General features: G+C 48.4%; 33 non-coding genes across 33 annotated transcripts; 6 read left to right on the forward strand and 27 right to left on the reverse strand.

Moving 5' to 3' along the window:
• Positions 1-754: 754 nt before the first annotated feature.
• On the forward strand, positions 755-895 carry LOC148980663 (U4 spliceosomal RNA). The gene has a single exon (XR_016168757.1). It is a non-coding gene; the product is annotated as a U4 spliceosomal RNA (small nuclear RNA).
• A 917-nt stretch (positions 896-1,812) lies between these two features.
• Positions 1,813-1,894, reverse strand: trnas-gcu (transfer RNA serine (anticodon GCU)). Its single transcript has one exon. It is a non-coding gene; the product is annotated as a tRNA-Ser (tRNA).
• A 146-nt stretch (positions 1,895-2,040) lies between these two features.
• On the reverse strand, positions 2,041-2,122 carry trnas-gcu (transfer RNA serine (anticodon GCU)). Its single transcript has one exon. It is a non-coding gene; the product is annotated as a tRNA-Ser (tRNA).
• A 146-nt stretch (positions 2,123-2,268) lies between these two features.
• Positions 2,269-2,350, reverse strand: trnas-gcu (transfer RNA serine (anticodon GCU)). Its single transcript has one exon. It is a non-coding gene; the product is annotated as a tRNA-Ser (tRNA).
• A 146-nt stretch (positions 2,351-2,496) lies between these two features.
• Positions 2,497-2,578, reverse strand: trnas-gcu (transfer RNA serine (anticodon GCU)). Its single transcript has one exon. It is a non-coding gene; the product is annotated as a tRNA-Ser (tRNA).
• A 302-nt stretch (positions 2,579-2,880) lies between these two features.
• Positions 2,881-2,962, reverse strand: trnas-gcu (transfer RNA serine (anticodon GCU)). Its single transcript has one exon. It is a non-coding gene; the product is annotated as a tRNA-Ser (tRNA).
• Positions 2,963-3,336: 374 nt separating this feature from the next.
• Positions 3,337-3,418, reverse strand: trnas-gcu (transfer RNA serine (anticodon GCU)). Its single transcript has one exon. It is a non-coding gene; the product is annotated as a tRNA-Ser (tRNA).
• A 1,645-nt stretch (positions 3,419-5,063) lies between these two features.
• Positions 5,064-5,204, forward strand: LOC148980670 (U4 spliceosomal RNA). Its single transcript, XR_016168658.1, has one exon. It is a non-coding gene; the product is annotated as a U4 spliceosomal RNA (small nuclear RNA).
• A 629-nt stretch (positions 5,205-5,833) lies between these two features.
• trnas-gcu (transfer RNA serine (anticodon GCU)) lies at positions 5,834-5,915 on the reverse strand. The gene has a single exon. It is a non-coding gene; the product is annotated as a tRNA-Ser (tRNA).
• Positions 5,916-6,217: 302 nt separating this feature from the next.
• trnas-gcu (transfer RNA serine (anticodon GCU)) lies at positions 6,218-6,299 on the reverse strand. The gene has a single exon. It is a non-coding gene; the product is annotated as a tRNA-Ser (tRNA).
• Positions 6,300-6,673: 374 nt separating this feature from the next.
• Positions 6,674-6,755, reverse strand: trnas-gcu (transfer RNA serine (anticodon GCU)). Its single transcript has one exon. It is a non-coding gene; the product is annotated as a tRNA-Ser (tRNA).
• Positions 6,756-7,788: 1,033 nt separating this feature from the next.
• On the forward strand, positions 7,789-7,929 carry LOC148980674 (U4 spliceosomal RNA). Its single transcript, XR_016168726.1, has one exon. It is a non-coding gene; the product is annotated as a U4 spliceosomal RNA (small nuclear RNA).
• Positions 7,930-8,714: 785 nt separating this feature from the next.
• On the reverse strand, positions 8,715-8,796 carry trnas-gcu (transfer RNA serine (anticodon GCU)). The gene has a single exon. It is a non-coding gene; the product is annotated as a tRNA-Ser (tRNA).
• Positions 8,797-9,170: 374 nt separating this feature from the next.
• On the reverse strand, positions 9,171-9,252 carry trnas-gcu (transfer RNA serine (anticodon GCU)). The gene has a single exon. It is a non-coding gene; the product is annotated as a tRNA-Ser (tRNA).
• Positions 9,253-9,554: 302 nt separating this feature from the next.
• Positions 9,555-9,636, reverse strand: trnas-gcu (transfer RNA serine (anticodon GCU)). Its single transcript has one exon. It is a non-coding gene; the product is annotated as a tRNA-Ser (tRNA).
• Positions 9,637-9,782: 146 nt separating this feature from the next.
• Positions 9,783-9,864, reverse strand: trnas-gcu (transfer RNA serine (anticodon GCU)). The gene has a single exon. It is a non-coding gene; the product is annotated as a tRNA-Ser (tRNA).
• A 1,033-nt stretch (positions 9,865-10,897) lies between these two features.
• LOC148980679 (U4 spliceosomal RNA) lies at positions 10,898-11,038 on the forward strand. The gene has a single exon (XR_016168758.1). It is a non-coding gene; the product is annotated as a U4 spliceosomal RNA (small nuclear RNA).
• A 916-nt stretch (positions 11,039-11,954) lies between these two features.
• trnas-gcu (transfer RNA serine (anticodon GCU)) lies at positions 11,955-12,036 on the reverse strand. Its single transcript has one exon. It is a non-coding gene; the product is annotated as a tRNA-Ser (tRNA).
• A 146-nt stretch (positions 12,037-12,182) lies between these two features.
• On the reverse strand, positions 12,183-12,264 carry trnas-gcu (transfer RNA serine (anticodon GCU)). The gene has a single exon. It is a non-coding gene; the product is annotated as a tRNA-Ser (tRNA).
• A 146-nt stretch (positions 12,265-12,410) lies between these two features.
• On the reverse strand, positions 12,411-12,492 carry trnas-gcu (transfer RNA serine (anticodon GCU)). The gene has a single exon. It is a non-coding gene; the product is annotated as a tRNA-Ser (tRNA).
• Positions 12,493-12,638: 146 nt separating this feature from the next.
• trnas-gcu (transfer RNA serine (anticodon GCU)) lies at positions 12,639-12,720 on the reverse strand. The gene has a single exon. It is a non-coding gene; the product is annotated as a tRNA-Ser (tRNA).
• Positions 12,721-13,022: 302 nt separating this feature from the next.
• trnas-gcu (transfer RNA serine (anticodon GCU)) lies at positions 13,023-13,104 on the reverse strand. The gene has a single exon. It is a non-coding gene; the product is annotated as a tRNA-Ser (tRNA).
• Positions 13,105-13,478: 374 nt separating this feature from the next.
• Positions 13,479-13,560, reverse strand: trnas-gcu (transfer RNA serine (anticodon GCU)). Its single transcript has one exon. It is a non-coding gene; the product is annotated as a tRNA-Ser (tRNA).
• Positions 13,561-13,862: 302 nt separating this feature from the next.
• trnas-gcu (transfer RNA serine (anticodon GCU)) lies at positions 13,863-13,944 on the reverse strand. The gene has a single exon. It is a non-coding gene; the product is annotated as a tRNA-Ser (tRNA).
• Positions 13,945-14,090: 146 nt separating this feature from the next.
• Positions 14,091-14,172, reverse strand: trnas-gcu (transfer RNA serine (anticodon GCU)). The gene has a single exon. It is a non-coding gene; the product is annotated as a tRNA-Ser (tRNA).
• Positions 14,173-15,205: 1,033 nt separating this feature from the next.
• LOC148980688 (U4 spliceosomal RNA) lies at positions 15,206-15,346 on the forward strand. Its single transcript, XR_016168748.1, has one exon. It is a non-coding gene; the product is annotated as a U4 spliceosomal RNA (small nuclear RNA).
• A 916-nt stretch (positions 15,347-16,262) lies between these two features.
• Positions 16,263-16,344, reverse strand: trnas-gcu (transfer RNA serine (anticodon GCU)). Its single transcript has one exon. It is a non-coding gene; the product is annotated as a tRNA-Ser (tRNA).
• Positions 16,345-16,490: 146 nt separating this feature from the next.
• Positions 16,491-16,572, reverse strand: trnas-gcu (transfer RNA serine (anticodon GCU)). Its single transcript has one exon. It is a non-coding gene; the product is annotated as a tRNA-Ser (tRNA).
• Positions 16,573-16,718: 146 nt separating this feature from the next.
• On the reverse strand, positions 16,719-16,800 carry trnas-gcu (transfer RNA serine (anticodon GCU)). The gene has a single exon. It is a non-coding gene; the product is annotated as a tRNA-Ser (tRNA).
• A 146-nt stretch (positions 16,801-16,946) lies between these two features.
• trnas-gcu (transfer RNA serine (anticodon GCU)) lies at positions 16,947-17,028 on the reverse strand. The gene has a single exon. It is a non-coding gene; the product is annotated as a tRNA-Ser (tRNA).
• A 302-nt stretch (positions 17,029-17,330) lies between these two features.
• Positions 17,331-17,412, reverse strand: trnas-gcu (transfer RNA serine (anticodon GCU)). Its single transcript has one exon. It is a non-coding gene; the product is annotated as a tRNA-Ser (tRNA).
• A 374-nt stretch (positions 17,413-17,786) lies between these two features.
• trnas-gcu (transfer RNA serine (anticodon GCU)) lies at positions 17,787-17,868 on the reverse strand. The gene has a single exon. It is a non-coding gene; the product is annotated as a tRNA-Ser (tRNA).
• Positions 17,869-19,513: 1,645 nt separating this feature from the next.
• On the forward strand, positions 19,514-19,654 carry LOC148980695 (U4 spliceosomal RNA). Its single transcript, XR_016168659.1, has one exon. It is a non-coding gene; the product is annotated as a U4 spliceosomal RNA (small nuclear RNA).
• Positions 19,655-20,105: the final 451 nt, after the last annotated feature.

Below are 20,105 nucleotides of genomic sequence, written 5' to 3' on the forward strand. Positions count from 1 at the left end.
CTGAAAACACTAAAGACATCAAACGACGAGGATGATATTCAAACCCACGTGTGCACAACACAACATAATAGCAGTCCATCACCTAACCACTCAGCCACCTCGCCACAACTTTTTGGATGTTGGAAGTAGTAATTTGGTGCTTTTCAACCCCATCTCATTAACATGATGGAGATACAGTTCACCATATTGTGTTGGAAATGGTTTGGCTGATGAGAGAGGTAACCCTTCGACTGACCTGCAAGGAGCATTGGGTTCTATGGGTTAGGAGACTCGCAACTGTTTTGATAGAGGGAGATCTGCTTATGTTTCATTTGTGTGCTGCTTCTGATTTGTTGGAAAGAACCTAGAGAGAACGCCTGGGTCGAGAAAAAGGCAGCATAGCTTGCATTGGACCTCTCTCCGAATATGTTTGCAGTGTGCACTCTTCATTATCCTACCCAACCTCGTAGGGAGCTCGTGGAATCGATCCCGAACTCAAACATATTCTTGGACATTGAGCTTTATAACTCCGCCCCTTTGCTACCAGGATCCACAATTCTCTCCCCCCAAAATTAGAAAGCAGCGCATTTTTTGTTCTTTGAGTGAAGAGATAACAATGATAAAACCTTTTTGTGCACATACCTCACCTGTTTCGTAGACACACCATGCAGCCGTCAGTGCCCAAAAGCTTATTACATGGCAGTTTAAAGCTTGATACCACCCTGTCGTTCCATGTCCAGATAAAAGCACAGAAGACGCTGCTCCTTTTGCCGGCATTCTTTCGCAGAGGCAATATCGTAGTCTATGAGGTTTATCCGAGACGTGATTTTTGCTGGTTGAAAACTTTACCCAATACCCCGCTGGGATGACTTGAAATATAGTCAGCCTTGGCAATTTTTGACGGTCTCTTAGGAGGCTTTGAGACTTGTTGAAAGAACAGAATTGTGCTTTCGCTCCTTGAAAGTGCTGCATTCACTGTGACGGCGAAGACATGAGCTTGAAGACGGTTGGTGTAGTCAGTATTTGGACCTCCCTTAGAATGTGTTTTTGTTTTTATAAAGGTCATATCCATGCAACAGGGGCCTTCTTGTTTTGATCCTGTCCTCGACAATGTTTTCAGAAATGAACAGGTGCTTTTTCTGCAGCTACAATTAAAATGAAATTCAGCTAAAGCTTGCCTTGAGGGGCACCCCTGCAGTTGACCTGTTCGCTAGGCTCTCTGTTTCTGCAGCTATTTTAAGGATGACGTCGTTGAAGTTGGCAGCAAGGTCCTTTGCCAGGCACACTTGTCTCTCTCGAAACACTAAACACATCAAACAACAAAAGCTGGGCTGTGGTGTGTTTCTGCCGCTATATTAAGGATGACTTTGCTAAACATGGCAGGCCGGGTACATTGAACGGCTTTGCCAGGCACACTTGGCTCTCTGAAAACACTAAAGACATCAAACGACGAGGATGGGATTCGAACCCACGCATGCAGAGCACAATGGATTAGCAGTCCATCGCCTTAACCACTCGGCCACCTCGTCACTCGACCAAACCTGTTTTACCCGAAGCTGGGCAGTGGTGTGTTTCGGCAGCTATTTTAAGGATGATGTTGTTAAAGTTGGCAGCAAGGTTCTTTGAATGGCTTTGCCAGGCGCACTTTGCACTCTTGACACATTCAGCTAAAGCTCGCCTTGAAGGGCACCTGTGCGGTTGACGTGTTCACTACATTTTCTCTCTGTTTCTGGCAGCTATATTAAGGATGATGTCGCTAAATTTGGCAGATAGGGTACATTGAACGGCTTTGCCAGGCGCACTTGTCTCTCTCGAAACACTAAACACATCAAACGACGAGGATGGGATTCGAACCCACGCGTGCAGAGCACAATGGATTAGCAGTCCATCGCCTTAACCACTCGGCCACCTCGTCACTCTCCAGCATGTGTTGCCCGAAGCTGGGCTGTGGTGTGTTTCTGCCGCTATATTAAGGATGATGTCGCTAAATTTGGCAGGTAGGGTACATTGAACGGCTTTGCCAGGCACACTTGTCTCTCTCGAAACACTAAACACATCAAACGACGAGGATGGGATTCGAACCCACGCGTGCAGAGCACAATGGATTAGCAGTCCATCGCCTTAACCACTCGGCCACCTCGTCACTCTCCAGCATGTGTTGCCCGAAGCTGGGCTGTGGTGTGTTTCTGCCGCTATATTAAGGAGGATGTCGCTAAATTTGGCAGGTAGGGTACATTGAACGGCTTTGCCAGGCGCACTCGTCTCTCTCGAAACACTAAACACATCAAACGACGAGGATGGGATTCGAACCCACGCGTGCAGAGCACAATGGATTAGCAGTCCATCGCCTTAACCACTCGGCCACCTCGTCACTCTCCAGCATGTGTTGCCCGAAGCTGGGCTGTGGTGTGTTTCTGCCGCTATATTAAGGATGACTTTGCTAAACATGGCAGGCCGGGTACATTGAACGGCTTTGCCAGGCACACTTGGCTCTCTGAAAACGCTAAAGACATCAAACGACGAGGATGGGATTCGAACCCACGCGTGCAGAGCACAATGGATTAGCAGTCCATCGCCTTAACCACTCGGCCACCTCGTCACTCGACCAGACCTGTTTTCCCGAAGCTGGGCAGTGGTGTGTTTCGGCAGCTATTTTAAGGATGATGTTGTTAAAGTTGGCAGCAAGGTTCTTTGAATGGCTTTGCCAGGCGCACTTTGCTCTCTCGACACATTCAGCTAAAGCTCGCCTTGAGGGGCACCTGTGCGGTTGACGTGTTCACTACATTTTCTCTCTGTTTCTGCAGCTATATTAAGGATGATGTCGCTAAATTTGGCAGATAGGGTACATTGAACGGCTTTGCCAGGCGCACTTGGCTCTCTCGAAACACTAAACACATCAAACGACGAGGATGGGATTCGAACCCACGCGTGCAGAGCACAATGGATTAGCAGTCCATCGCCTTAACCACTCGGCCACCTCGTCACTCTCCAGCATGTGTTGCCCGAAGCTGGGCTGTGGTGTGTTTCTGCCGCTATATTAAGGATAACTTTGCTAAACATGGCAGGCCGGGTACATTGAACGGCCTTGCCAGGCACACTTCGCTCTCTGAAAACGCTAAAGACATCAAACGACGAGGATGGGATTCGAACCCACGCGTGCAGAGCACAATGGATTAGCAGTACATCGCCTTAACCACTCGGCCACCTCGTCACTCTCCTGCATGTGTTGCCCGAAGCTGGGCTGTGGTGTGTTTCTGCCGCTATATTAAGGATGACTTTGCTAAACATGGCAGGCCGGGTACATTGAACGGCTTTGCCAGGCACACTTGGCTCTCTGAAAACGCTAAAGACATCAAACGACGAGGATGGGATTCGAACCCACGCGTGCAGAGCACAATGGATTAGCAGTCCATCGCCTTAACCACTCGGCCACCTCGTCACTTGACCAAACCTGTTTTCCCGAAGCTGGGCAGTGGTGTGTTTCGGCAGCTATTTTAAGGATGATGTTGTTAAAGTTGGCAGCAAGGTTCTTTGAATGGCTTTGCCAGGCGCACTTTGCTCTCTTGACACATTCAGCTAAAGCTCGCCTTGAGGGGCACCTGTGCGGTTGATGTGTTCACTACATTTTCTCTCTGTTTTTGCAGCTATATTAAGGATGATGTCGCTAAATTTGGCAGGTAGGGTACATTGAACGGCTTTGCCAGGCGCACTTGTCTCTCTCGAAACACTAAACACATCAAACGACAAGGATGGGATTCAAACCCACTCGTGCAGAGCACAATGGATTAGCAGTCCATCGCCTTAACCACTCGGCCACCTCGTCACTCTCCAGCATGTGTTGCCCGAAGCTGGGCTGTGGTGTGTTTCTGCCGCTATATTAAGGATGACTTTGCTAAACATGGCAGGCCGGGTACATTGAACGGCTTTGCCAGGCACACTTGGCTCTCTGAAAACGCTAAAGACATCAAACGACGAGGATGGGATTCAAACCCACGCGTGCAGAGCACAATGGATTAGCAGTCCATCGCCTTAACCACTCGGCCACCTCGTCACTCGACCAGACCTGTTTTCCCGAAGCTGGGCAGTGGTGTGTTTCGGCAGCTATTTTAAGGATGATGTTGTTAAAGTTGGCAGCAAGGTTCTTTGAATGGCTTTGCCAGGCGCACTTTGCTCTCTCGACACATTCAGCTAAAGCTCGCCTTGAGGGGCACCTGTGCGGTTGACGTGTTCACTACATTTTCTCTCTGTTTCTGCAGCTATATTAAGGATGATGTCGCTAAATTTGGCAGGTAGGGTACATTGAACGGCTTTGCCAGGCGCACTTGGCTCTCTGAAAACACTAAAGACATCAAACGACAAGGATGGTATTCAAACCCACGTGTGCACAACACAACATAATAGCAGTCCATCACCTAACCACTCGGCCACCTCGCCACAACCTTTTGGATGTTGGAAGTAGTAATTTGGTGCTTTTCAACCCCATCTCATTAACATGATGGAGATACAGTTCACCATATTGTGTTGGAAATGGTTTGGCTGATGAGAGAGGTAACCCTTCGACTGACCTGCAAGGAGCATTGGGTTCTATGGGTTAGGAGACTCACAACTGTTTTGATAGAGGGAGATCTGCTTATGTTTCATTTGTGTGCTGCTTCTGATTTGTTGGAAAGAACCTAGAGAGAACGCCTGGGTCGAGAAAAAGGCAGCATAGCTTGCATTGGACCTCTCTCAGAATATGTTTGCAGTGTGCACTCTTCATTATCCTACCCAACCTCGTAGGGAGCTCGTGGAATCGATCCCGAACTCAAACATATTCTTGGACATTGAGCTTTATAACTCCGCCCCTTTGCTACCAGGATCCACAATTCTCTCCCCCCAAAATTAGAAAGCAGCGCATTTTTTGTTCTTTGAGTGAAGAGATAACAATGATAAAACCTTTTTGTGCACATACCTCACCTGTTTCGTAGACACACCATGCAGCCGTCAGTGCCCAAAAGCTTATTACATGGCAGTTTAAAGCTTGATACCACCCTGTCGTTCCATGTCCAGATAAAAGCACGGAAGACGCTGCTCCTTTTGCCGGCATTCTTTCGCAGAGGCAATATCGTAGTCTATGAGGTTTATCCGAGACGTGATCTTTGCTGGTTGAAAACTTTACCCAATACCCCGCTGGGATGACTTGAAATATAGTCAGCCTTGGCAATTTTTGACGGTCTCTTAGGAGGCTTTAAGACTTGTTGAAAGAACAGAATTGTGCTTTCGCTCCTTGAAAGTGCTGCATTCACTGTGACGGCGAAGACATGAGCTTGAAGACGGTTGGTGTAGTCAGTATTTGGACCTCCCTTAGAATGTGTTTTTGTTTTTATAAAGGTCATATCCATGCAACAGGGGCCTTCTTGTTTTGATCCTGTCCTCGACAATGTTTTCAGAAATGAACAGGTGCTTTTTCTGCAGCTACAATTAAAATGAAATTCAGCTAAAGCTTGCCTTGAGGGGCACCCCTGCAGTTGACCTGTTCGCTAGGCTCTCTGTTTCTGCAGCTATTTTAACGATGACGTCGTTAAAGTTGGCAGCAAGGTCCTTTGCCAGGCGCACTTGTCTCTCTCGAAACACTAAACACATCAAACGACAAGGATGGAATTCGAACCCACGCGTGCAGAGCACAATCGATTAGCAGTCCATCGCCTTAACCACTCGGCCACCTCGTCACTCGCCTGCATGTGTTGCCCGAAGCTGGGCTGTGGTGTGTTTCTGCCGCTATATTAAGGATGACTTTGCTAAACATGGCAGGCCGGGTACATTGAACGGCTTTGCCAGGCACACTTGGCTCTCTGAAAACGCTAAAGACATCAAACGACGAGGATGGGATTCGAACCCACGCGTGCAGAGCACAATGGATTAGCAGTCCATCGCCTTAACCACTCGGCCACCTCGTCACTCGACCAAACCTGTTTTCCCGAAGCTGGGCAGTGGTGTGTTTCGGCAGCTATTTTAAGGATGATGTTGTTAAAGTTGGCAGCAAGGTTCTTTGAATGGCTTTGCCAGGCGCACTTTGCTCTCTCGACACATTCAGCTAAAGCTCGCCTTGAGGGGCACCTGTGCGGTTGACGTGTTCACTACATTTTCTCTCTGTTTCTGCAGCTATATTAAGGATGATGTCGCTAAATTTGGCAGGTAGGGTACATTGAACGGCTTTGCCAGGCGCACTCGTCTCTCTCGAAACACTAAACACATCAAACGACGAGGATGGGATTCGAACCCACGCGTGCAGAGCACAATGGATTAGCAGTCCATCGCCTTAACCACTCGGCCACCTCGTCACTCTCCAGCATGTGTTGCCCGAAGCTGGGCTGTGGTGTGTTTCTGCCGCTATATTAAGGATGACTTTGCTAAACATTGCAGGCCGGGTACATTGAACGGCTTTGCCAGGCACACTTCGCTCTCTGAAAACGCTAAAGACATCAAACGACGAGGATGGGATTCGAACCCACGTGTGCAGAGCACAATGGATTAGCAGTACATCGCCTTAACCACTCGGCCACCTCGTCACTCTCCTGCATGTGTTGCCCGAAGCTGGGCTGTGGTGTGTTTCTGCCGCTATATTAAGGATGACTTTGCTAAACATGGCAGGCCGGGTACATTGAACGGCTTTGCCAGGCACACTTGGCTCTCTGAAAACGCTAAAGACATCAAACGACGAGGATGGGATTCGAACCCACGCGTGCAGAGCACAATGGATTAGCAGTCCATCGCCTTAACCACTCGGCCACCTCGTCACTCGACCAGACCTGTTTTCCCGAAGCTGGGCAGTGGTGTGTTTCGGCAGCTATTTTAAGGATGATGTTGTTAAAGTTGGCAGCAAGGTTCTTTGAATGGCTTTGCCAGGCGCACTTTGCTCTCTCGACACATTCAGCTAAAGCTCGCCTTTAGGGGCACCTGTGCGGTTGACGTGTTCACTACATTTTCTCTCTGTTTCTGCAGCTATATTAAGGATGATGTCGCTAAATTTGGCAGGTAGGGTACATTGAACGGCTTTGCCAGGCGCACTTGGCTCTCTGAAAACACTAAAGACATCAAACGACGAGGATGATATTCAAACCCACGTGTGCACAACACAACATAATAGCAGTCCATCACCTGACCACTCAGCCACCTCGCCACAACTTTTTGGATGTTGGAAGTAGTAATTTGGTGCTTTTCAACCCCATCTCATTAACATGATGGAGATACAGTTCACCATATTGTGTTGGAAATGGTTTGGCTGATGAGAGAGGTAACCCTTCGACTGACCTGCAAGGAGCATTGGGTTCTATGGGTTAGGAGACTCACAACTGTTTTGATAGAGGGAGATCTGCTTATGTTTCATTTGTGTGCTGCTTCTGATTTGTTGGAAAGAACCTAGAGAGAACGCCTGGGTCGAGAAAAAGGCAGCATAGCTTGCATTGGACCTCTCTCCGAATATGTTTGCAGTGTGCACTCTTCATTATCCTACCCAACCTCGTAGGGAGCTCGTGGAATCGATCCCGAACTCAAACATATTCTTGGACATTGAGCTTTATAACTCCGCCCCTTTGCTACCAGGATCCACAATTCTCTCCCCCCAAAATTAGAAAGCAGCGCATTTTTTGTTCTTTGAGTGAAGAGATAACAATGATAAAACCTTTTTGTGCACATACCTCACCTGTTTCGTAGACACACCATGCAGCCGTCAGTGCCCAAAAGCTTATTACATGGCAGTTTAAAGCTTGATACCACCCTGTCGTTCCATGTCCAGATAAAAGCACAGAAGACGCTGCTCCTTTTGCCGGCATTCTTTCGCAGAGGCAATATCGTAGTCTATGAGGTTTATCCGAGACGTGATTTTTGCTGGTTGAAAACTTTACCCAATACCCCGCTGGGATGACTTGAAATATAGTCAGCCTTGTCAATTTTTGACGGTCTCTTAGGAGGCTTTGAGACTTGTTGAAAGAACAGAATTGTGCTTTCGCTCCTTGAAAGTGCTGCATTCACTGTGACGGCGAAGACATGAGCTTGAAGACGGTTGGTGTAGTCAGTATTTGGACCACCCTTAGAATGTGTTTTTGTTTTTATAAAGGTCATATCCATGCAACAGGGGCCTTCTTGTTTTGATCCTGTCCTCGACAATGTTTTCAGAAATGAACAGGTGCTTTTTCTGCAGCTACAATTAAAATGAAATTCAGCTAAAGCTTGCCTTGAGGGGCACCCCTGCAGTTGACCTGTTCGCTAGGCTCTCTGTTTCTGCAGCTATTTTAAGGATGACGTCGTTAAAGTTGGCAGCAAGGTCCTTTGCCAGGCGCACTTGTCTCTCTCGAAACACTAAACACATCAAACGACAAGGATGGAATTCGAACCCACGCGTGCAGAGCACAATAGATTAGCAGTACATCGCCTTAACCACTCGGCCACCTCGTCACTCGACCACACCTGTTTTCCCGAAGCTGGGCAGTGGTGTGTTTCGGCAGCTATTTTAAGGATGATGTTGTTAAAGTTGGCAGCAAGGTTCTTTGAATGGCTTTGCCAGGCGCACTTTGCTCTCTCGACACATTCAGCTAAAGCTCGCCTTGAGGGGCACCTGTGCGGTTGACGTGTTCACTACATTTTCTCTCTGTTTCTGCAGCTATATTAAGGATGATGTCGCTAAATTTGGCAGGTAGGGTACATTGAACGGCTTTGCCAGGCGCACTCGTCTCTCTCGAAACACTAAACACATCAAACGACGAGGATGGGATTCGAACCCACGCGTGCAGAGCACAATGGATTAGCAGTCCATCGCCTTAACCACTCGGCCACCTCGTCACTCTCCAGCATGTGTTGCCCGAAGCTGGGCTGTGGTGTGTTTCTGCCGCTATATTAAGGATGACTTTGCTAAACATGGCAGGCCGGGTACATTGAACGGCTTTGCCAGGCACACTTCGCTCTCTGAAAACGCTAAAGACATCAAACGACGAGGATGGGATTCGAACCCACGTGTGCAGAGCACAATGGATTAGCAGTACATCGCCTTAACCACTCGGCCACCTCGTCACTCTCCTGCATGTGTTGCCCGAAGCTGGGCTGTGGTGTGTTTCTGCCGCTATATTAAGGATGACTTTGCTAAACATGGCAGGCCGGGTACATTGAACGGCTTTGCCAGGCACACTTGGCTCTCTGAAAACGCTAAAGACATCAAACGACGAGGATGGGATTCGAACCCACGCGTGCAGAGCACAATGGATTAGCAGTCCATCGCCTTAACCACTCGGCCACCTCGTCACTCGACCAGACCTGTTTTCCCGAAGCTGGGCAGTGGTGTGTTTCGGCAGCTATTTTAAGGATGATGTTGTTAAAGTTGGCAGCAAGGTTCTTTGAATGGCTTTGCCAGGCGCACTTTGCTCTCTCGACACATTCAGCTAAAGCTCGCCTTGAGGGGCACCTGTGCGGTTGACGTGTTCACTACATTTTCTCTCTGTTTCTGCAGCTATATTAAGGATGATGTCGCTAAATTTGGCAGGTAGGGTACATTGAACGGCTTTGCCAGGCGCACTCGTCTCTCTCGAAACACTAAACACATCAAACGACGAGGATGGGATTCGAACCCACGCGTGCAGAGCACAATGGATTAGCAGTCCATCGCCTTAACCACTCGGCCACCTCGTCACTCTCCAGCATGTGTTGCCCGAAGCTGGGCTGTGGTGTGTTTCTGCCGCTATATTAAGGATGACTTTGCTAAACATGGCAGGCCGGGTACATTGAACGGCTTTGCCAGGCACACTTGGCTCTCTGAAAACGCTAAAGACATCAAACGACGAGGATGGGATTCGAACCCACGCGTGCAGAGCACAATGGATTAGCAGTCCATCGCCTTAACCACTCGGCCACCTCGTCACTCGACCAGACCTGTTTTCCCGAAGCTGGGCAGTGGTGTGTTTCGGCAGCTATTTTAAGGATGATGTTGTTAAAGTTGGCAGCAAGGTTCTTTGAATGGCTTTGCCAGGCGCACTTTGCTCTCTCGACACATTCAGCTAAAGCTCGCCTTGAGGGGCACCTGTGCGGTTGACGTGTTCACTACATTTTCTCTCTGTTTCTGCAGCTATATTAAGGATGATGTCGCTAAATTTGGCAGGTAGGGTACATTGAACGGCTTTGCCAGGCGCACTTGGCTCTCTGAAAACACTAAAGACATCAAACGACGAGGATGATATTCAAACCCACGTGTGCACAACACAACATAATAGCAGTCCATCACCTAACCACTCAGCCACCTCGCCACAACTTTTTGGATGTTGGAAGTAGTAATTTGGTGCTTTTCAACCCCATCTCATTAACATGATGGAGATACAGTTCACCATATTGTGTTGGAAATGGTTTGGCTGATGAGAGAGGTAACCCTTCGACTGACCTGCAAGGAGCATTGGGTTCTATGGGTTAGGAGACTCGCAACTGTTTTGATAGAGGGAGATCTGCTTATGTTTCATTTGTGTGCTGCTTCTGATTTGTTGGAAAGAACCTAGAGAGAACGCCTGGGTCGAGAAAAAGGCAGCATAGCTTGCATTGGACCTCTCTCCGAATATGTTTGCAGTGTGCACTCTTCATTATCCTACCCAACCTCGTAGGGAGCTCGTGGAATCGATCCCGAACTCAAACATATTCTTGGACATTGAGCTTTATAACTCCGCCCCTTTGCTACCAGGATCCACAATTCTCTCCCCCCAAAATTAGAAAGCAGCGCATTTTTTGTTCTTTGAGTGAAGAGATAACAATGATAAAACCTTTTTGTGCACATACCTCACCTGTTTCGTAGACACACCATGCAGCCGTCAGTGCCCAAAAGCTTATTACATGGCAGTTTAAAGCTTGATACCACCCTGTCGTTCCATGTCCAGATAAAAGCACAGAAGACGCTGCTCCTTTTGCCGGCATTCTTTCGCAGAGGCAATATCGTAGTCTATGAGGTTTATCCGAGACGTGATTTTTGCTGGTTGAAAACTTTACCCAATACCCCGCTGGGATGACTTGAAATATAGTCAGCCTTGGCAATTTTTGACGGTCTCTTAGGAGGCTTTGAGACTTGTTGAAAGAACAGAATTGTGCTTTCGCTCCTTGAAAGTGCTGCATTCACTGTGACGGCGAAGACATGAGCTTGAAGACGGTTGGTGTAGTCAGTATTTGGACCTCCCTTAGAATGTGTTTTTGTTTTTATAAAGGTCATATCCATGCAACAGGGGCCTTCTTGTTTTGATCCTGTCCTCGACAATGTTTTCAGAAATGAACAGGTGCTTTTTCTGCAGCTACAATTAAAATGAAATTCAGCTAAAGCTTGCCTTGAGGGGCACCCCTGCAGTTGACCTGTTCGCTAGGCTCTCTGTTTCTGCAGCTATTTTAAGGATGACGTCGTTGAAGTTGGCAGCAAGGTCCTTTGCCAGGCACACTTGTCTCTCTCGAAACACTAAACACATCAAACAACAAAAGCTGGGCTGTGGTGTGTTTCTGCCGCTATATTAAGGATGACTTTGCTAAACATGGCAGGCCGGGTACATTGAACGGCTTTGCCAGGCACACTTGGCTCTCTGAAAACACTAAAGACATCAAACGACGAGGATGGGATTCGAACCCACGCATGCAGAGCACAATGGATTAGCAGTCCATCGCCTTAACCACTCGGCCACCTCGTCACTCGACCAAACCTGTTTTCCCGAAGCTGGGCAGTGGTGTGTTTCGGCAGCTATTTTAAGGATGATGTTGTTAAAGTTGGCAGCAAGGTTCTTTGAATGGCTTTGCCAGGCGCACTTTGCACTCTTGACACATTCAGCTAAAGCTCGCCTTGAAGGGCACCTGTGCGGTTGACGTGTTCACTACATTTTCTCTCTGTTTCTGGCAGCTATATTAAGGATGATGTCGCTAAATTTGGCAGATAGGGTACATTGAACGGCTTTGCCAGGCGCACTTGTCTCTCTCGAAACACTAAACACATCAAACGACGAGGATGGGATTCGAACCCACGCGTGCAGAGCACAATGGATTAGCAGTCCATCGCCTTAACCACTCGGCCACCTCGTCACTCTCCAGCATGTGTTGCCCGAAGCTGGGCTGTGGTGTGTTTCTGCCGCTATATTAAGGATGATGTCGCTAAATTTGGCAGGTAGGGTACATTGAACGGCTTTGCCAGGCACACTTGTCTCTCTCGAAACACTAAACACATCAAACGACGAGGATGGGATTCGAACCCACGCGTGCAGAGCACAATGGATTAGCAGTCCATCGCCTTAACCACTCGGCCACCTCGTCACTCTCCAGCATGTGTTGCCCGAAGCTGGGCTGTGGTGTGTTTCTGCCGCTATATTAAGGAGGATGTCGCTAAATTTGGCAGGTAGGGTACATTGAACGGCTTTGCCAGGCGCACTCGTCTCTCTCGAAACACTAAACACATCAAACGACGAGGATGGGATTCGAACCCACGCGTGCAGAGCACAATGGATTAGCAGTCCATCGCCTTAACCACTCGGCCACCTCGTCACTCTCCAGCATGTGTTGCCCGAAGCTGGGCTGTGGTGTGTTTCTGCCGCTATATTAAGGATGACTTTGCTAAACATGGCAGGCCGGGTACATTGAACGGCTTTGCCAGGCACACTTGGCTCTCTGAAAACGCTAAAGACATCAAACGACGAGGATGGGATTCGAACCCACGCGTGCAGAGCACAATGGATTAGCAGTCCATCGCCTTAACCACTCGGCCACCTCGTCACTCGACCAGACCTGTTTTCCCGAAGCTGGGCAGTGGTGTGTTTCGGCAGCTATTTTAAGGATGATGTTGTTAAAGTTGGCAGCAAGGTTCTTTGAATGGCTTTGCCAGGCGCACTTTGCTCTCTCGACACATTCAGCTAAAGCTCGCCTTGAGGGGCACCTGTGCGGTTGACGTGTTCACTACATTTTCTCTCTGTTTCTGCAGCTATATTAAGGATGATGTCGCTAAATTTGGCAGATAGGGTACATTGAACGGCTTTGCCAGGCGCACTTGGCTCTCTCGAAACACTAAACACATCAAACGACGAGGATGGGATTCGAACCCACGCGTGCAGAGCACAATGGATTAGCAGTCCATCGCCTTAACCACTCGGCCACCTCGTCACTCTCCAGCATGTGTTGCCCGAAGCTGGGCTGTGGTGTGTTTCTGCCGCTATATTAAGGATGACTTTGCTAAACATGGCAGGCCGGGTACATTGAACGGCTTTGCCAGGCACACTTCGCTCTCTGAAAACGCTAAAGACATCAAACGACGAGGATGGGATTCGAACCCACGTGTGCAGAGCACAATGGATTAGCAGTACATCGCCTTAACCACTCGGCCACCTCGTCACTCTCCTGCATGTGTTGCCCGAAGCTGGGCTGTGGTGTGTTTCTGCCGCTATATTAAGGATGACTTTGCTAAACATGGCAGGCCGGGTACATTGAACGGCTTTGCCAGGCACACTTGGCTCTCTGAAAACGCTAAAGACATCAAACGACGAGGATGGGATTCGAACCCACGCGTGCAGAGCACAATGGATTAGCAGTCCATCGCCTTAACCACTCGGCCACCTCGTCACTCGACCAGACCTGTTTTCCCGAAGCTGGGCAGTGGTGTGTTTCGGCAGCTATTTTAAGGATGATGTTGTTAAAGTTGGCAGCAAGGTTCTTTGAATGGCTTTGCCAGGCGCACTTTGCTCTCTCGACACATTCAGCTAAAGCTCGCCTTGAGGGGCACCTGTGCGGTTGACGTGTTCACTACATTTTCTCTCTGTTTCTGCAGCTATATTAAGGATGATGTCGCTAAATTTGGCAGGTAGGGTACATTGAACGGCTTTGCCAGGCGCACTCGTCTCTCTCGAAACACTAAACACATCAAACGACGAGGATGGGATTCGAACCCACGCGTGCAGAGCACAATGGATTAGCAGTCCATCGCCTTAACCACTCGGCCACCTCGTCACTCTCCAGCATGTGTTGCCCGAAGCTGGGCTGTGGTGTGTTTCTGCCGCTATATTAAGGATGACTTTGCTAAACATGGCAGGCCGGGTACATTGAACGGCTTTGCCAGGCACACTTGGCTCTCTGAAAACGCTAAAGACATCAAACGACGAGGATGGGATTCGAACCCACGCGTGCAGAGCACAATGGATTAGCAGTCCATCGCCTTAACCACTCGGCCACCTCGTCACTCGACCAGACCTGTTTTCCCGAAGCTGGGCAGTGGTGTGTTTCGGCAGCTATTTTAAGGATGATGTTGTTAAAGTTGGCAGCAAGGTTCTTTGAATGGCTTTGCCAGGCGCACTTTGCTCTCTCGACACATTCAGCTAAAGCTCGCCTTGAGGGGCACCTGTGCGGTTGACGTGTTCACTACATTTTCTCTCTGTTTCTGCAGCTATATTAAGGATGATGTCGCTAAATTTGGCAGGTAGGGTACATTGAACGGCTTTGCCAGGCGCACTTGGCTCTCTGAAAACACTAAAGACATCAAACGACGAGGATGATATTCAAACCCACGTGTGCACAACACAACATAATAGCAGTCCATCACCTAACCACTCAGCCACCTCGCCACAACTTTTTGGATGTTGGAAGTAGTAATTTGGTGCTTTTCAACCCCATCTCATTAACATGATGGAGATACAGTTCACCATATTGTGTTGGAAATGGTTTGGCTGATGAGAGAGGTAACCCTTCGACTGACCTGCAAGGAGCATTGGGTTCTATGGGTTAGGAGACTCGCAACTGTTTTGATAGAGGGAGATCTGCTTATGTTTCATTTGTGTGCTGCTTCTGATTTGTTGGAAAGAACCTAGAGAGAACGCCTGGGTCGAGAAAAAGGCAGCATAGCTTGCATTGGACCTCTCTCCGAATATGTTTGCAGTGTGCACTCTTCATTATCCTACCCAACCTCGTAGGGAGCTCGTGGAATCGATCCCGAACTCAAACATATTCTTGGACATTGAGCTTTATAACTCCGCCCCTTTGCTACCAGGATCCACAATTCTCTCCCCCCAAAATTAGAAAGCAGCGCATTTTTTGTTCTTTGAGTGAAGAGATAACAATGATAAAACCTTTTTGTGCACATACCTCACCTGTTTCGTAGACACACCATGCAGCCGTCAGTGCCCAAAAGCTTATTACATGGCAGTTTAAAGCTTGATACCACCCTGTCGTTCCATGTCCAGATAAAAGCACAGAAGACGCTGCTCCTTTTGCCGGCATTCTTTCGCAGAGGCAATATCATAGTCTATGAGGTTTATCCGAGACGTGATTTTTGCTGGTTGAAAACTTTACCCAATACCCCGCTGGGATGACTTGAAATATAGTCAGCCTTGGCAATTTTTGACGGTCTCTTAGGAGGCTTTGAGACTTGTTGAAAGAACAGAATTGTGCTTTCGCTCCTTGAAAGTGCTGCATTCACTGTGACGGCGAAGACATGAGCTTGAAGACGGTTGGTGTAGTCAGTATTTGGACCTCCCTTAGAATGTGTTTTTGTTTTTATAAAGGTCATATCCATGCAACAGGGGCCTTCTTGTTTTGATCCTGTCCTCGACAATGTTTTCAGAAATGAACAGGTGCTTTTTCTGCAGCTACAATTAAAATGAAATTCAGCTAAAGCTTGCCTTGAGGGGCACCCCTGCAGTTGACCTGTTCGCTAGGCTCTCTGTTTCTGCAGCTATTTTAAGGATGACGTCGTTGAAGTTGGCAGCAAGGTCCTTTGCCAGGCACACTTGTCTCTCTCGAAACACTAAACACATCAAACAACAAAAGCTGGGCTGTGGTGTGTTTCTGCCGCTATATTAAGGATGACTTTGCTAAACATGGCAGGCCGGGTACATTGAACGGCTTTGCCAGGCACACTTGGCTCTCTGAAAACACTAAAGACATCAAACGACGAGGATGGGATTCGAACCCACGCATGCAGAGCACAATGGATTAGCAGTCCATCGCCTTAACCACTCGGCCACCTCGTCACTCGACCAAACCTGTTTTCCCGAAGCTGGGCAGTGGTGTGTTTCGGCAGCTATTTTAAGGATGATGTTGTTAAAGTTGGCAGCAAGGTTCTTTGAATGGCTTTGCCAGGCGCACTTTGCACTCTTGACACATTCAGCTAAAGCTCGCCTTGAAGGGCACCTGTGCGGTTGACGTGTTCACTACATTTTCTCTCTGTTTCTGGCAGCTATATTAAGGATGATGTCGCTAAATTTGGCAGATAGGGTACATTGAACGGCTTTGCCAGGCGCACTTGTCTCTCTCGAAACACTAAACACATCAAACGACGAGGATGGGATTCGAACCCACGCGTGCAGAGCACAATGGATTAGCAGTCCATCGCCTTAACCACTCGGCCACCTCGTCACTCTCCAGCATGTGTTGCCCGAAGCTGGGCTGTGGTGTGTTTCTGCCGCTATATTAAGGATGATGTCGCTAAATTTGGCAGGTAGGGTACATTGAACGGCTTTGCCAGGCACACTTGTCTCTCTCGAAACACTAAACACATCAAACGACGAGGATGGGATTCGAACCCACGCGTGCAGAGCACAATGGATTAGCAGTCCATCGCCTTAACCACTCGGCCACCTCGTCACTCTCCAGCATGTGTTGCCCGAAGCTGGGCTGTGGTGTGTTTCTGCCGCTATATTAAGGAGGATGTCGCTAAATTTGGCAGGTAGGGTACATTGAACGGCTTTGCCAGGCGCACTCGTCTCTCTCGAAACACTAAACACATCAAACGACGAGGATGGGATTCGAACCCACGCGTGCAGAGCACAATGGATTAGCAGTCCATCGCCTTAACCACTCGGCCACCTCGTCACTCTCCAGCATGTGTTGCCCGAAGCTGGGCTGTGGTGTGTTTCTGCCGCTATATTAACGATGACTTTGCTAAACATGGCAGGCCGGGTACATTGAACGGCTTTGCCAGGCACACTTGGCTCTCTGAAAACGCTAAAGACATCAAACGACGAGGATGGGATTCGAACCCACGCGTGCAGAGCACAATGGATTAGCAGTCCATCGCCTTAACCACTCGGCCACCTCGTCACTCGACCAGACCTGTTTTCCCGAAGCTGGGCAGTGGTGTGTTTCGGCAGCTATTTTAAGGATGATGTTGTTAAAGTTGGCAGCAAGGTTCTTTGAATGGCTTTGCCAGGCGCACTTTGCTCTCTCGACACATTCAGCTAAAGCTCGCCTTGAGGGGCACCTGTGCGGTTGACGTGTTCACTACATTTTCTCTCTGTTTCTGCAGCTATATTAAGGATGATGTCGCTAAATTTGGCAGATAGGGTACATTGAACGGCTTTGCCAGGCGCACTTGGCTCTCTCGAAACACTAAACACATCAAACGACGAGGATGGGATTCGAACCCACGCGTGCAGAGCACAATGGATTAGCAGTCCATCGCCTTAACCACTCGGCCACCTCGTCACTCTCCAGCATGTTTTGCCCGAAGCTGGGCTGTGGTGTGTTTCTGCCGCTATATTAAGGATAACTTTGCTAAACATGGCAGGCCGGGTACATTGAACGGCCTTGCCAGGCACACTTCGCTCTCTGAAAACGCTAAAGACATCAAACGACGAGGATGGGATTCGAACCCACGCGTGCAGAGCACAATGGATTAGCAGTACATCGCCTTAACCACTCGGCCACCTCGTCACTCTCCTGCATGTGTTGCCCGAAGCTGGGCTGTGGTGTGTTTCTGCCGCTATATTAAGGATGACTTTGCTAAACATGGCAGGCCGGGTACATTGAACGGCTTTGCCAGGCACACTTGGCTCTCTGAAAACGCTAAAGACATCAAACGACGAGGATGGGATTCGAACCCACGCGTGCAGAGCACAATGGATTAGCAGTCCATCGCCTTAACCACTCGGCCACCTCGTCACTTGACCAAACCTGTTTTCCCGAAGCTGGGCAGTGGTGTGTTTCGGCAGCTATTTTAAGGATGATGTTGTTAAAGTTGGCAGCAAGGTTCTTTGAATGGCTTTGCCAGGCGCACTTTGCTCTCTTGACACATTCAGCTAAAGCTCGCCTTGAGGGGCACCTGTGCGGTTGATGTGTTCACTACATTTTCTCTCTGTTTTTGCAGCTATATTAAGGATGATGTCGCTAAATTTGGCAGGTAGGGTACATTGAACGGCTTTGCCAGGCGCACTTGTCTCTCTCGAAACACTAAACACATCAAACGACAAGGATGGGATTCAAACCCACTCGTGCAGAGCACAATGGATTAGCAGTCCATCGCCTTAACCACTCGGCCACCTCGTCACTCTCCAGCATGTGTTGCCCGAAGCTGGGCTGTGGTGTGTTTCTGCCGCTATATTAAGGATGACTTTGCTAAACATGGCAGGCCGGGTACATTGAACGGCTTTGCCAGGCACACTTGGCTCTCTGAAAACGCTAAAGACATCAAACGACGAGGATGGGATTCAAACCCACGCGTGCAGAGCACAATGGATTAGCAGTCCATCGCCTTAACCACTCGGCCACCTCGTCACTCGACCAGACCTGTTTTCCCGAAGCTGGGCAGTGGTGTGTTTCGGCAGCTATTTTAAGGATGATGTTGTTAAAGTTGGCAGCAAGGTTCTTTGAATGGCTTTGCCAGGCGCACTTTGCTCTCTCGACACATTCAGCTAAAGCTCGCCTTGAGGGGCACCTGTGCGGTTGACGTGTTCACTACATTTTCTCTCTGTTTCTGCAGCTATATTAAGGATGATGTCGCTAAATTTGGCAGGTAGGGTACATTGAACGGCTTTGCCAGGCGCACTTGGCTCTCTGAAAACACTAAAGACATCAAACGACAAGGATGGTATTCAAACCCACGTGTGCACAACACAACATAATAGCAGTCCATCACCTAACCACTCGGCCACCTCGCCACAACCTTTTGGATGTTGGAAGTAGTAATTTGGTGCTTTTCAACCCCATCTCATTAACATGATGGAGATACAGTTCACCATATTGTGTTGGAAATGGTTTGGCTGATGAGAGAGGTAACCCTTCGACTGACCTGCAAGGAGCATTGGGTTCTATGGGTTAGGAGACTCACAACTGTTTTGATAGAGGGAGATCTGCTTATGTTTCATTTGTGTGCTGCTTCTGATTTGTTGGAAAGAACCTAGAGAGAACGCCTGGGTCGAGAAAAAGGCAGCATAGCTTGCATTGGACCTCTCTCAGAATATGTTTGCAGTGTGCACTCTTCATTATCCTACCCAACCTCGTAGGGAGCTCGTGGAATCGATCCCGAACTCAAACATATTCTTGGACATTGAGCTTTATAACTCCGCCCCTTTGCTACCAGGATCCACAATTCTCTCCCCCCAAAATTAGAAAGCAGCGCATTTTTTGTTCTTTGAGTGAAGAGATAACAATGATAAAACCTTTTTGTGCACATACCTCACCTGTTTCGTAGACACACCATGCAGCCGTCAGTGCCCAAAAGCTTATTACATGGCAGTTTAAAGCTTGATACCACCCTGTCGTTCCATGTCCAGATAAAAGCACGGAAGACGCTGCTCCTTTTGCCGGCATTCTTTCGCAGAGGCAATATCGTAGTCTATGAGGTTTATCCGAGACGTGATCTTTGCTGGTTGAAAACTTTACCCAATACCCCGCTGGGATGACTTGAAATATAGTCAGCCTTGGCAATTTTTGACGGTCTCTTAGGAGGCTTTAAGACTTGTTGAAAGAACAGAATTGTGCTTTCGCTCCTTGAAAGTGCTGCATTCACTGTGACGGCGAAGACATGAGCTTGAAGACGGTTGGTGTAGTCAGTATTTGGACCTCCCTTAGAATGTGTTTTTGTTTTTATAAAGGTCATATCCATGCAACAGGGGCCTTCTTGTTTTGATCCTGTCCTCGACAATGTTTTCAGAAATGAACAGGTGCTTTTTCTGCAGCTACAATTAAAATGAAATTCAGCTAAAGCTTGCCTTGAGGGGCACCCCTGCAGTTGACCTGTTCGCTAGGCTCTCTGTTTCTGCAGCTATTTTAACGATGACGTCGTTAAAGTTGGCAGCAAGGTCCTTTGCCAGGCGCACTTGTCTCTCTCGAAACACTAAACACATCAAACGACAAGGATGGAATTCGAACCCACGCGTGCAGAGCACAATCGATTAGCA

The sequence above is a fragment of the Pimephales promelas genome, chromosome 5, assembly GCF_988280905.1.
Source record: "Pimephales promelas chromosome 5, fPimPro1.hap1.1, whole genome shotgun sequence".
NCBI lineage: Eukaryota > Metazoa > Chordata > Actinopteri > Cypriniformes > Leuciscidae > Pimephales > Pimephales promelas.